The 14,646-nt window shown below is 36.6% G+C and overlaps 1 long non-coding RNA gene across 1 annotated transcript; it reads right to left on the bottom strand.

The window, feature by feature from the left end:
• Positions 1–9,143: 9,143 nt before the first annotated feature.
• On the bottom strand, positions 9,144–11,191 carry LOC121755852. The gene is made up of 2 exons (XR_006040875.1): positions 11,054–11,191; positions 9,144–10,247 (listed from the first exon to the last, which is right to left on the bottom strand). It is a non-coding gene; the product is annotated as an uncharacterized LOC121755852 (long non-coding RNA).
• Between the last annotated feature and the right edge of the window lie 3,455 nt (positions 11,192–14,646).

The raw sequence follows: 14,646 nt of genomic DNA, 5'->3' as shown, positions 1-14,646 counted from the left end.
ACACCTTCCAAAAAAAATCCACATCTCAATTTTAAAGTAAAAGTTTTGACTCAAACTAAACGTACTTTCGCATCAACTTTCATCACTCGTATAAAACACTCCATAGAATAACGCATCATACTTCACACCTAATAACATATATAACATCACACTTCCATGGCTCAATTTTCCAATCGAAAAGGTAAATTTTTTTTTGGAACAAATCATAAACACAACATTTTCCATTAATCAATTAATTTTCCCAAAACAAAGAACTAACATGTTTTCTTTTAAAGTTCAAAGATTTTTTTTTTTCTTTCAAATAAATTTCCAACAACTTTCCACAACATAAACATTTTTCCTCAATCAAACTCCACTAGAACAACTAGTCATTAATATTGCAAAACATCAACCACAAAATCCTTTTTCCATTTTTTTATTTTTTTTTTCTACATATCAAACCATGCAAATTTTTCAAAACTGATAACACATTTGTATTCCGAACAAAACACTCATGCACTTCACATATATGTTCGAAACAACATTTTTAAATTACTCCCTTTTTTCCTCTAAAATTTCAACTTACTCAATACAACTCATCAACCTTCATCCTTCATGTAAAACATTCCATCTTCCTATGTTCACATGCTTACGTCATCACTTTCACATATTTAACACATACTTAGGTCATCATACCAATCTTGCTCATGTCTCACATACTCATACCATACCAATATCATGTTCGCACATACAACACGTGCTTAAATCATATTGTCAATTCATGCTCATATTCCATATATTCATACTATCACGATATTGTTTTCACATAATACACGTGTTTATATTATCATGCAAACCATGCTCACATTCAACTTCTTTATTTCATCACATCATTTATTCATGAATTTCAACATGACAATCACATCACATCATCACGTAATTACATGCTCATGCATTCTTTTGCCCAAACATCCTCATCATATCATCAATCTTATACATCATTCTCATATTTCATCAACAACTTAAAACATATCTCATTTTCCTTGGTTGAGCGTGATGCGTGGATGTTGAGCCTTCGTGACACTTCTAGTCAATAAGGGTTCACTAATTTAGACTTAAAGTGAAAGAAGACTCGCGGACCAGAGCGAAAGAACAAAGCTCTGATACCACTCTGTCACGACCGCCCATACTAGGGGTACCACAAACGCGGCGATCGTGACCGATATGCATGGATAACGTTTTTAAAAGAAAATCCTAATTAACTTAAACGAAGAAAGACATTTTAGTTTAAAGAAGTTTAAGGTTAAAATTTTACTATTAATTAGAAAAGGCTTATAATAAATACTTTTAAAAGAAATAGCGGAGAAAATAACTTAAAGAAAACCAATTAACTTCTAAAGTAGACCATTTAATTTAATTCACGAAAACACCATTTTCAAAAGATAACGTAATTACTTGGTTAAAACCTAACACAACCATACATGTTCAAACACAGTACGAAAAGATTAAAGTCTTGAGACATAGTTTAAAATATAGCAGCGGAAAATAAGGTTTAAAGAGAGTCAAGGATCACGCCTATGTATGAAGACACAACGCATCCTAAGGCTAGCTCAACATTCTTCGCAACATCCTGCTCAACCTGCAAAATTTTAAAAGAAATTGCAGGGCTGAGTACTTGTTGTACTCAATGGGCTCATGCCGAAAACATTTTATATAGTTATGGCATCCATACCAGTGATCTCGAGTTTTTATATGAAATTAAGAAATTACCACGAGAACACAAAAACATTTCGTAAACTGGCCAGTCAAATAATCTCCCCATTTTCAACAATCCATCAATCACAACATCAATCCGCAGTGCGACAAAAGTGTGGCCACACTATTCGCCCACGAGACCGGCCGGCTAGCAAGGACGACTCACGATCCCACCAGTGTACACAGCCTGATAGGGTTTGCGGCCCTACTCAGACCCGAATTCGTTTCACATCACAACCATATAGCCTAACGGAGCAAGCTCAGACGAACTAGGCATCAGGCAACAATCTCATAAACAAAAACATTTTGGCATGACATAACAGTTAAACCACCCTTATAACACCACATAGTATTTTCGGAAAATAAAGAGGTTTGAAAAAGAAAGCCCACCTCGTCCTCTTAACAAATCACAATCCAACTTATGGCAACTCTCGTTCCTCGAGCTCACGTATACACAATCACCCTTGTCTATGATTCCTACACCCACTACATGCATGTAGGATTTAAGAACATGGTTCAAACGAAAAGAATGAGGAAAAGTGAGCAAATATACCTTCTTTGACAAAAATGAATCGGTAGAAACAATGAACGAAGCGATTCGCCGGAGACTCTTGAAAATAAACTTCAACGGATCAACAACAATGATGGAATGGAGGATTTTTGGAGAGAAAGAGTGGGAGAGGAGAGAGGCGTGTGGGAGAGAATGAGGGAGAGGGAGGCGTGTGAAAATAGTGGCTAGGGTTGGGGTTTAGTTTGTTTTATGTATTAGGTTTAATTTACACCCAAATAAAAATAAATAAATTGTGGGGGAATAAATAAAAAGTCCCACAATTAGAACACAAGGTAGGCGTGTATTTAGAGGAGATTAATTTCAAAATTTGATGATTTAATTAGCAAGGAATGATAACCATATTTAAATCCTCAATTAAATGGGAATAGGATTTAAATTTAGAATTTTTTTATAAGAAAAGACTCCCATAAAATAGGTAACAAATAAATTAATTTCCACAAGGAAAATAAAAGCATAATGGGCGTGTGATATGGATGAGAGCAAAAAGGAAATATTCACATCCCCAATTAATTAGACATATGTATTAGGATGATATTTAATTGAATAAAAGAGATTCCACAAAATAGGAAACAAATAAATTATCCTCCAAAATTTAGTGAAGGAGCCGAAAATTATTAGGCTTAAATAGCCAAGGAAATATTTCAACTCTCTATTTATTTTTGGTGAAGAAATAAAATGTGGCATGATTTAATTGAATTTGATTCAAAAGAAAGGAGCCACAAGGCACCAATTAAATCAAAGAAAAATAATTCATCCTCCTATTTTAAATAGGGGATTTTCGAAACTCCCAAGGATAATAGGCTAGAGTTCGAATTTCATGTAGTACAATTTAGGGATCATTTGGTTTGGATTTAATGCGGATAAATATCCCAAAACAATTAATTAAATCCAAGAAATGAAATTCTATTTCAATAATTAGAAAGGGCCGAAAATTCCAATGAATTGACTCGAGAAAATATGCATGCATGATCCTATTAATTATTCCCCACATTGGAAAATATAAAATACCAAGCACTTCGTTCCACATCACTCACGACAATTATTTCACGCAATTCACTTAATCACATAGAAACAAAAGTTTCATAATCGAAATTTCATTTAAATCTATAAAAAGAGTCACAAAAATTTGGGATGTTACGGATCTCGAGCACACAAGTGCCCCGTTCAGGACATACATATCCTACTCATATCACATCACATATTCATACCCTTCATCTTCAAGTACGCATAGCTCATTTAGAGCACACATACTCATCCATATCAGGTATCAATCAATTCACATGTTCACATTCAGATAGCCCGCTTTCGTCGTATAAAACTTAACATCATATATCCATACGATTTATCAAAATCAAATACAAAGGATATATCCCATTCTTATCCATAACCAACACATGTTATCTGTAGGCTAATACACATTATCATATACACATCATCAAATATATTATAATGGACATTATCACATATTTTCACTTATTTGCCTAAGTGTGCTTAATGATAAACACAGGTATACGTACAACGCAAAATGCACCCGCATGGGGTCAATCAAATCCCCCCATCACACCATATATCATATAACAGTTCCACCAATGACACTATGTATCATATATCATAAATAATTTCTGGACCCGATGTTAACACATAAGCAAGGGCACAAAACTTATATGACCATATTCATTTATTATCCACATCACCATCATGTTCAACATATATCAAAATCAGTTCTCAAATCATAATTAGCATATAAGTTACTTACTTATCATTTTACACTTTATAACCTTTTAGCTGACATCATGTTTTCCCACAATGCCTATGAGCTCGTTACTTTCTTTTTATTAGAGCACATTTCTTATCGACCTTTCTAAACTTATTTCACTTGACATCATAAATTTTCTTGTCCAACAATGACACTACCGAGATTTGAGTTATGTGGAGTGGCCAGTCCCATATAACTATTTTCTCGGTCATACGAGAATTCTTGTCCCGTACTTTGGTAAAGTTTAGACTTTATACTTTATCAAAAACTCGTTTGACAAACTTCTATACTGACATACTGCAGCCACTTCATCAGGTCACTGATATCGAATACGACTCGACACCCTGTGTGGCATGTTACTAAACACACTACAACCCACCAAGAGCCTAGGAACGCCTAAACCTAGGCTCTGATACCAAACTTGTAACACCCCCCACCAGATCGTCCGCCGGCCGAGTAGGCGATGTCACAATTCCGGTACTATAAAGTATTGCAACTTAAAATTCTCTACAAGCAATATTCATACAACTTAAAATTCTTATTATTTTATTTACCAATCATTGCCACATATATCATATTATTATTGTCTTATTAATTTCTAACATAAATTGGGCAGCATCTCCTCTATAACGAACACATGCCCGGAATCCAACCAGTAGGCAATGTCAATCCCAGAACATATCAACAGTCATTAATATTCATATGAAGCATCAAATATTTAACATGATATCCACACATTAACAAAGACAAATCACAGACGTCATTACATGTATCAACATACATGTACCACCAGACAAATCTTCATTTACAACTTCAAATTTCCAGCTATGTCATCATAAGGGTATAATAATACAAGAATTCCCATATGTCATAAACTATGTCTACAAGTCTCTGATTCTCAATATTTATATTAAAATTCAACAGAACCATGTAACATAATCCATTTTCACGTATAATATAACAGATGTTTCACCTAATCTCATATTATAACTTATATATTATTATACACGTATTGTCACATATATCATCACGAATATTTTGATCGACACTTTCACATAACTTTCACATATGGCCCCTTAATGTGCTTAGTAACAGACTAGGGTACACGGAACATATCAGAATCAGAATCAGATAATCAGATACAGACGCGGATTTTGTCCTTGAGAGGACTCTGCGCAGACCACCCATTTAGGGTGCAGACAGGTAATCAGATCACCCATAAGGGTGCATATCGGACAGATGATCAGACCACCCATGAGGGTGCATATCAGACAGATGATCAGACCACCCATGAGGGTGCATATCAGACAGATCAGATAGGGGCCCATCAGATAACAGACGATCCTCGCTTCGGTTATCTAGAAGATGAGTGATCACAGATAATGCAGCGCTGCTGTCCTATGGCATGCCAATTGTACCCACAGAATACACTCAAGCACGGGGCATAAGCACAGACAAGTATACTTTATTATCAACGATTTCCAACATAACACATTCGTACAGACAGATCAGACGTCATCACAGATCGATAGACATATTTTACATGTAAATCTTATTTGTATACATCTCACCATCTTTACAGTCACAATCATATTCTTCCTTTTTCATACTTCATTACCAAATCATTCAATAATTCATTTTACTTTCATATTTTACTTCATAAGTCTTTTATCACATAATTAATCATAATTTAACAAGGAATATGTCACATAATAATCACATTAAAGCACATAAGAGAATTAGGCCATTTAAGTGCTGAGCATGCTACCTGACAGGCTTATGAGCATAAGCCCCTTTTCCGAATCCCTTTTTCTTCCATTTCGGCTATCGCCGAGAAATCTCTCGCTTTACTTACTAATCACATGCAATCCACATTAATTTATAGAAAACGAATACTACTATAGGCTAAACTCTTTCCTTTAACCTTATTTAATATCCCAGATGTATAGTAATTCATTGATTCATTATTTAACTTCTTATATAACAATTGCACTAGACTGATTTCTCATTAATGTTCTATATCCATTAAAAAGGATTTAGAGGCTTAATATAACATTTTTAAATACCCCATGAAGTCTATTTTACAATGAAACAAGATTCACTCAAAAATTCCTAATGGTTTTGAGAGATATTCTCCTTTTACCAGAGACTACCAAAATTGAGCAGTTTCTGGCAACATTTGTCAAAAATTTATACATGTAGAAAATGAACTCCTAAATTTTCCATAAAATTCAGGAAACCTCTCAGACTCATTCGAGTTATTTTTAAAATTGATAAATCAAGGATGAGACGTCCCTTTTAATTAATTGATGGAGTTTTCTAGGAGACGTGCTCGAAAGTTCCGTTGAAGTAATGATGTTGATGTTGCTATGCTTGGCGGGATTAAATGAGATGGATTTTATAGTACTTGGAACAACACCAAACTACTACGAGGCAAATAATAATTTGTCTAAATGAAAGAAAACGAACAAAAATAAATATAAACACTTGGGCTTCTCAAATAAAATTGGAGTCCAAATGTTTTTATAAACATGGCTTGGGGCTATAACCATCGAAAAAAAAGTCCAACAAATAAATAATTATAAAAATTTTGGCCATGCAACTAAATGACCCCAAACAATTTAATTAAAGTTGTGGGAGATGACTTTGAGCCCAATTCAATTCCAAAAATGTGTTGGTGCAAGCCAAAATCTTTTTCTCCTCCTTACTTCTCCTTCCCTTGCGCCGATTCCTTCCACCATGGAGACCCTTCACCTTTCAACTCTTCCACCTTCCACCTCCCTCATTCAATACGCATCCCAAAGTCACACATTTAATGCATAACTCCTCACAATACACTTTACAACAAGAACAAAGAGAGAGAGGGAGAGAGAGCCGAGAGAGGAAGAGGAAGAAGAAGTTGTTGTCATTCTTTGTTTTCTCCACAACCAAGTTCAATTCATTGAGGTATAATCTCTACCCATCTTCAAAGCATGAAATTTTTTTGCATGTAGCTCATAACATATTTCCTACATCAACCTCCCACACAAACAACTTAAACAATAACATCAATCGGATCTAAACAAATCAAGATTTTACCTTTAATGGGAAACGGGGCTAATCGAGGTAGTTCGAATTGGTTTTGGGGTTGTTCGGGTGGAGTTCGGGGCTGTTCGGAGTTGATTTGGGTCGAATCGGAGGATTTGTAGGCTGACCGACGGCGGCGTCTCCCGGCGACGATGGCAGCAGCCTCACAGCGGCGAGCTGGACGAACCGGCAGCAGCAGCAGCATCCTTCCGCCGAGGAACAGCAGCAGTGACGACGCAGAGGCCGGCGTCAGTTCAGCGGCTGCCAACGACGGTAGCGGCGTCGACACAGCGGCGGCGACGTTGGTGGCGAACGGAAGTTGACGTGCTGGTGCGGGTTGAGTGAGACAGAAGACGGCGATAGGACTGCGGCGTAGCGATTTTTCCGACAGCAGCAGCGGCGACGGTTCAAGCGGCCAACGGACAACAACGACGGGAGAGAGACGAAGGAATTTGAGAGGGCGCTTCTATTTTTTTCGTCGACTGCATTTCGTCGAGAGAGAGAGAATTAGGGGAAGAAAAGAGAAAGAAGAAAATGGGAAGAAGAAGAGAGAGATATAGGCGTGGGGGTATGGGGAGTTAAAAAAAAAAGAAATTGGGCTTTGATTTGAAATTGGGCCTTTGCTCTAAGAAAATTTGGGCTTAATAAATTGATTGGATGATTTATTTAAGTTGGGCTCATCTTTTAAAATGGAGAAATAAGATGGGTTGTTCGATAATTACGTTGGGCAAATAATTAATTTAATCGTGGGAAAAATTAATTAAATCCCAGAATATTTCGAAAGGTGAATAATTTTATCCCAAGTGCGAAAATAATTGCGAAGAGAAATAGTTGCGATAATTTAATTAAGCGCTTAAATAATTTTTGGAAATTTGTTCCGACAACGTGGGAAAAAATACGAGGAGCCAACGGAGGAAGTATTGGTGTAAGCGGCCGCCGAATAATCGAAAATGCATTAAAACCGAGAAAACGAGATAAAAGACTTTAATTAGAGTGCATGCCTTCTAAATGTCTTCGTTACTGAGATTGATGTATACCTTATTTATTTTTCGAAAAGGTGGTTTGCACGCCCGCTAAAGTTGGATCGAGAAGTTGTTTAAGGAAATTCTAAGCTTTTGATGTGGTGGGCTTTATTACTTAACTCTTTATTTGCAAATGATATGTTTATGGTGAGATAAGGGTGGTTTAAATATTATGTCATGCCATAATTTATGTTTTGAATTGCCTATCTGATTGTCTACTAGAATAATGTTCTACTACACTTTGATGGTTAACGAATTCGGGTCTAACTAGGGTGCAAGCCCTACTTAGGCTAGTGCACTGATGGGGATCGCGAGTCGTCCCTTGGGTCGGCCGGTCCAGTGATCGAGTTTGTGGCCACATTCTCGTTTCACCTGATGGTTCAGATATGGTATACAATGGAGGGTGATGATGACATTGTCTGCGCGGATACTATTTTATTTACAGAAACGATTTATGTGTTTCTCGGTATTTTTTTTTCTTCTAAGTAAAACCCGAGTCTCACTCAATGATGGCTTGACATTTATTTTATCGATAAAATAAATTTCGGGCATGAGTTCACTGAGTGCATCAAATATTCAGCCCCTGCATGTGTTTTCCCTACCTGCAGGTTGAGCGGGGACGGGCGGCAGAGGATGTTGAGCATTGGACAGAGACCATATAAGTGTTCCGGATGCTATTGTGTCTTCATACATAGTAGTAGCAAACTCTCAAATGCTCCCGTTATGCCAAGTTTTAAAACTCTTATGTTTCCTTAATCTGTTGAACTATTTTTCATACAAACTATGTTACTTCGTGATTTCAGACTATAAGTTGATAATAAAGTGTCACCTTTTGATCTACATGTCGCCCTTGATTGTTTCCCCTTCTTCCCCGCCTCTTAATTCCCCCATTAGTCGTAACCCACCGTACTTTCTATCCTTAGGAAGTGCGGTCGTGACACATTAATATTCATATGAAGCATCAAATATTTCACATGATATCCACAAATTAACATAGACAAATCACAGACGTCATTACACGTATCAACATACCTGTACCAGTAGACAAATCTTCATTTACAACTTCAAATTTCCAACTATGTCATCAGAAGGGTATAATAATACAAGAATTCCCATATGTCATAAACTATGTCTGCAAGTCTCTGATTCTCAATATTTATATCAAAATTCAACAGAACCATGTAACATAATCCATTTTCACGTATAATATAACAGATGTTTCACCTAATCTCATATTATAACTTATATATTATCATACACGTATTGTCACATATATCATCACGAATATTTTGATCGACACTTTCACATAACTTTCACATATGGCCCATTAATGTGCTTAGTGACAGACTAGGGTACACGGACCATATCAGAATCAGAATCAGAATCAGATAATCAGACACAGATGCGGATTTTGTCCTTCAGAGAACTCCGCACAGACCATCCATTTAGTGTGCAGACAGTTAATCAGATCACCCATGAGGGTGCATATCGGTCAGATGATCAGACCACCCATAAGGGTGCATATCAGACAGATCAGATAGGAGCCCATCAGATAACAGACGATCCTCGCTTCGGTTATCCAAAAGACAAGTGATCACACATAATGCAGCGCTGCTGTCCTATGGCATGCCAATTGTACCCACAGAATACACTCAAGCATGGGGCATAAGCACATACAAGTATACTTTATTATCAACGATTTCCAACATAACACATCCGTACAGACAGATCAGACGTCATCACAGATCGATCAGACATACTTTACGTGTAAATCTTATTTGTATGCATCTCACCATCTTTACAGTCACAATCATATTCTTCCTTTTTCATACTTCATTGCCAAATCATTCAATAATTCATCTTACTTTCATATTTTACCTCATAAGTCTTTTATCACATAATTAATCATAATTTACCAAGCTATATGTCATATAAAAATCACATTAAAGCACATAAGAGAATTAGGCTATTTAAGTCCTGGGCATGCTACCTTACAGGCTTATGAGCATAAGCCCCTTTTCCATCTTAATGTTCCAGTCACTCCGGATCCCTTTTTCTTCCATTTCGGCTATCGCCGAGAAACCTCTCGCTTTACTTACTAATCACATGCAATCCACATTAATTTATAGAAAAATAATACTACTATAAGCTAAACCCTTTCCTTTAACCTTATTTAATATCCCAGATGTATAGTAATTCATTGATTCATTATTTAACTTCTTATATAACAATTGCACTGGACTGATTTCTCATTAATGTTATATATCCATTAAAAAGGATTTAGAGGCTTAATATAACATTTTTAAATACCCCATGAAGTCTATTTTACAATGAAACAAGATTCACTCAAAAATTCCTAATGGTTTGAGAGATATTCTCCTTTTACCAGAGACTACCAAAATTGAGCAGTTTCTGTCAACATTTGTCAAAAAATTTATACATGTAGAAAATGAACTCCTAAATTTTCCATAAAATTCAGGAAACCTCTCAGACCCATTTGAGTTAGTTTTAATATTAGTAAATCAAGGATTTTACTGTTCTAAATATGCTAAAGAAATCGAAACATGGGACAGAAAAGCAGAGGACTTAATCCCTTTCAAACTAATGAAAAAAATACATGTTCATATCACATTCCCAAACCATTTCTAACAAACCAAAAATAAAATCCCAACATTCCTAACTTAGGGTTTTACCCTCTATGAGACTTCATAGATGAAGGTTCAATCCATTCAAATCAAAGCTCAAACTATAATCAACGACATCCCAATGTTACGTAATCGTTAATTAATCGAACATAAATCCACATCCCACTCAAGTACCAAATGGACAGCCAATTTTTCAGAATTTACAACACCTTATTTACTCAATGAAGGAATAAAAATAGTATAGTTAGATAGCACTTACAATGTTTATAAAGGTTTACGCATTCGAATCAATGAAATGACGAAAAATCGAGGTAGAGCTTCATTGTGACCTTCACGGTTCTTTTCCTCTCTTGATGAACCGTTTGTCTTCCAAAGAAATTGAGAAAGAAGAATGTATTTTTTTGATATTTATAATAGTATTCATTAATTATTTTATTACATGGAGATTGTTTAGCCACTTGGCCCCTTTATATTAAGCCATTTGTTATATTTTTTCTCTAGAATTTTCTTTATCATTCTTCTCAATTTTGCATTCACATGAACCCATATGTTAAAGAAAATAATTCGTTCCCTACCAAAGAAATAGGAAGAAATAGTTTAATTGACATGGAAAGACCAACATGCTCTTCTATAGTTATGTACTAAACAGAAATTAATTCACATTTTCTTCTTGCTCCTACCCACATTATACTTCGAATAGTTAAATTAATAATACTAACTTTTATCATCATCATAAATCATTTGAGCCTTTTTAGTTATCAAATCAACCACCGATAATTCGATATCGACAGTTTTAACACAAACCTTATCATATTTATAATATAACTCATATATTATTTTTAATACGTAATTCTCATCACCCTTTATCCTTATAAAAATGATCAACTGTATTTTATCAACTATCATTATTTCCAATATTGATTTATTTGTCAAAGCTCTGAGTCGTCAATTTCTTAACCTGAATAATGAATTCGTTTAGAGTCATTTTTGGGATGTTACATTGCCTGAGAATTGAAAGAGGGGACTTTCGATTCTTGGTGGAGAAGTTGTGGAAACTGAAGGGATGTGAGAGAATTGACGGGAGGTGCGCAGAAATTAGAGTAAAAGACGGGAGAAGGAACGGTCGCTTATGACATCAGCGCCTGTTCGCCTTCCTGCGCCAAAGTTCAAATTTGAAAGTTAAAATTTTAAAGTTACAATTCCGCATTATACTCCTCTCGGTTAAAGGCAAATTTACTCATCCATTTCCTCCCTCTTACTTATTTAGCTAATTTATGACCCAAAAGTAAAATAAACAAAATAAGATATTTTGTGGAGTACTAGTCGGAGATTCTCTTTCGAGAATTAAAGATTTATCATTAAAATAGAACTCCTTCCAGATACGTCCAAATTTTTTCTTAAAACATGTTATTTTTTTATTTATTTTCTGAAAATAAGACTTTGTTTGGGATTTTTTCCCTAGTCGTGGTGATTCTTGAAATCTACTCGATCAAGTGCCTTGCTCCTAATGAGTATTGGTTGAGTAAGTAGATCTCCAAGAATTTTCAACGAACACTTATTTACTTGATCAGGCTAGGTATACTTAGTGGGGTTTCTCCCGCTTCACATACTTCCAATTATATATATTTTTTCTAAACTTTTCAAAGTGAAGAAGTAAGACTAAGTTACAGATTAAGATACTCCCTTCAAACTTTGTGATTCCTCTGTGGTGGATTGGCGGAGCTGAAAATGTCTTCATCTTGCTTCGATGTCCACCAAGACGTGAGGAGTAGTACTTTCTGCCCCGGCAGCTTCCTCCTCTCCTTACAGTAATCCATCCTCAAGTTACGTTTCTTTCCAAGCATTTAACTGGATCAACTGGGGATGAACTCCTTCCCAACTTGATCAGTTCAGAGATTTACAACCTGTCATAGGAAAAATCATCATTTGGCGATCCTAATCGCACTTTCCTTCTTACATTCCACCGATTTCCTAGGGACACATCACCTCCATTGCACCCCGCCTTTTCTTGTGATTCTTGTAAGTCTCCTGAATTTTCTTCTTTTCCTTGGGGCGTAATCTAGTGTCAGGAGACTTTTCCATTTTGATTTTGACCATGGTTGTAGCTGCATCCATTAGATAAATCTTGCAGCGTTCCCTTTAGTTCCCCCTTTCTTCGGCTCTAGCCCTTCTTCTTCGTAGCAACACCCCTCGGACTTTTCAATCACTGGAGGTGGTCTCTCCGTCGGTGCATTTTCTCCTTCCACCGCAGTTGTGAATTTCTCCACCTTTTCACAAAGCACATGCACTTTTCTTGTCTGGAGACAGAACAACGCAGTGTCTAGTCCCTCACAACGCTTGATGATTTCTCCTTCCGTCTCTTGAGGCTCATTCTTTGGTTCCTATGGAATGTTCCGTGACATCTCGTTCCCAAGAAGTACGGAGGTAGACTTTTTTTCAGTGGGAAGATTTGAGGTTGGCTTGACTCAATCACTGACTGGAGTGTTTCATCTAGCTTGTCAATTTAGCTCTTCAGTAGATTGTCATCGTCTGCTGTGGGAGCACTCTTCACTTTCTCTGGTTGGGCTATGACTAACGTATCGTCGTACTCCCTTTTTGCATTTAGGAGCCTTTCCATGACAATCTTGGTCTTACTCAACCTGAGTTTGTAGAAATTTCCCCCGCTTGATGAGTTCACTAAGTCCTTACTCTTCGTGTTCATCCCATCATAGAACCTTGAATAGACCTCCACTTCCTGCAGATTGTGTTTAGGGCATGCATCCAGAAGACCTCTGTATCTGTGCCAATATTTTTTCAGGCCTTCACCACACCCTTGAGTAGCTTCTCTGATTTCCCTTCTTAGTGCATTTGTTTTTGTTGCTGGGAAGAATTGGTTCAGGAATTCCCCTTTGAAATCTGATCATGTGCTGATGCTATTGGATTCCAATCCTCTAAACCAAGCATCTACTTCGCCTTTCAAAGAGAGTGGAATAGTTCTCAGCTTGAAATCCTCCTCACTTGACCCCTTTGGCCTTTTTCTGCACTCTGCAAATTTTGTCGAACTCACGAAGAAATTCAATTGAACTCTAAACACCAGCTACCAAAAAGGTGGGTAAGATGGCAAGTACTTCTGGGTTCACATTCACCGCTTCCTCTCCCAGAGTGGTAGATATGGCAAATGTTCGTTCGTCCACTAAGTGGGCATATAGTGAGCTTATCTCCATATCAGCTCCCTGGTCACAAACCATGGTGGGTTCCTTCTGGACTTCCTCCTTGTCTGTGGTGGCTATTGATTCATGCGGACTCACGAAGGTGATGTCCTCATTTTCCTCACAGTTGGCACCCGAATCGATTAGTGAAGTGGGAAGTGATTCGTCTTGGACAGTGGTTGGCTCCACTCCTTCATCTTTCTTTGTTCGCCTCCTGGACTCGGTGTTCTCCAACTGTGGTAAACAGAAAAAAAAAATAAAAAGTTTATTTACAAAATTTACACTAAAATTCTTAAGAAAAACCTGAGAAGCCCCGCCCATCTATGCGTTCCCTTGCTTCAGCAGTCCCCCTGGCTCACACCAGCAAGGGATAAAGCTTGATCCACATAGATCAGGACGTTGATTCTTCTCTATGTTGCTATGAGCTGTGTAGCACCCCGAAAATTTCAACTTTTGTTTTCTTTAATGTGGTTGTCGATTTGGAATTTCATTCAAGGAATTTAATTTCTATGTGTTTGAGTTAACGATGTGAGTTTTAATTATTGTGAGTTATGTGGAATAATGTACTATATTTTCCAATGTGGGAAATTAATTAAATGGGATCATGCATTTTGTTCTAACCATTTTATTTGGAATTTTCGGCCCTTTCAAATTATTGGAATTA

This window comes from Salvia splendens, chromosome 11 (genome assembly GCF_004379255.2).
Source record: "Salvia splendens isolate huo1 chromosome 11, SspV2, whole genome shotgun sequence".
NCBI lineage: Eukaryota > Viridiplantae > Streptophyta > Magnoliopsida > Lamiales > Lamiaceae > Salvia > Salvia splendens.
Note: the sequence above shows the minus strand (reverse complement) of the source record. Positions and strands in the feature narration are given on the sequence as shown.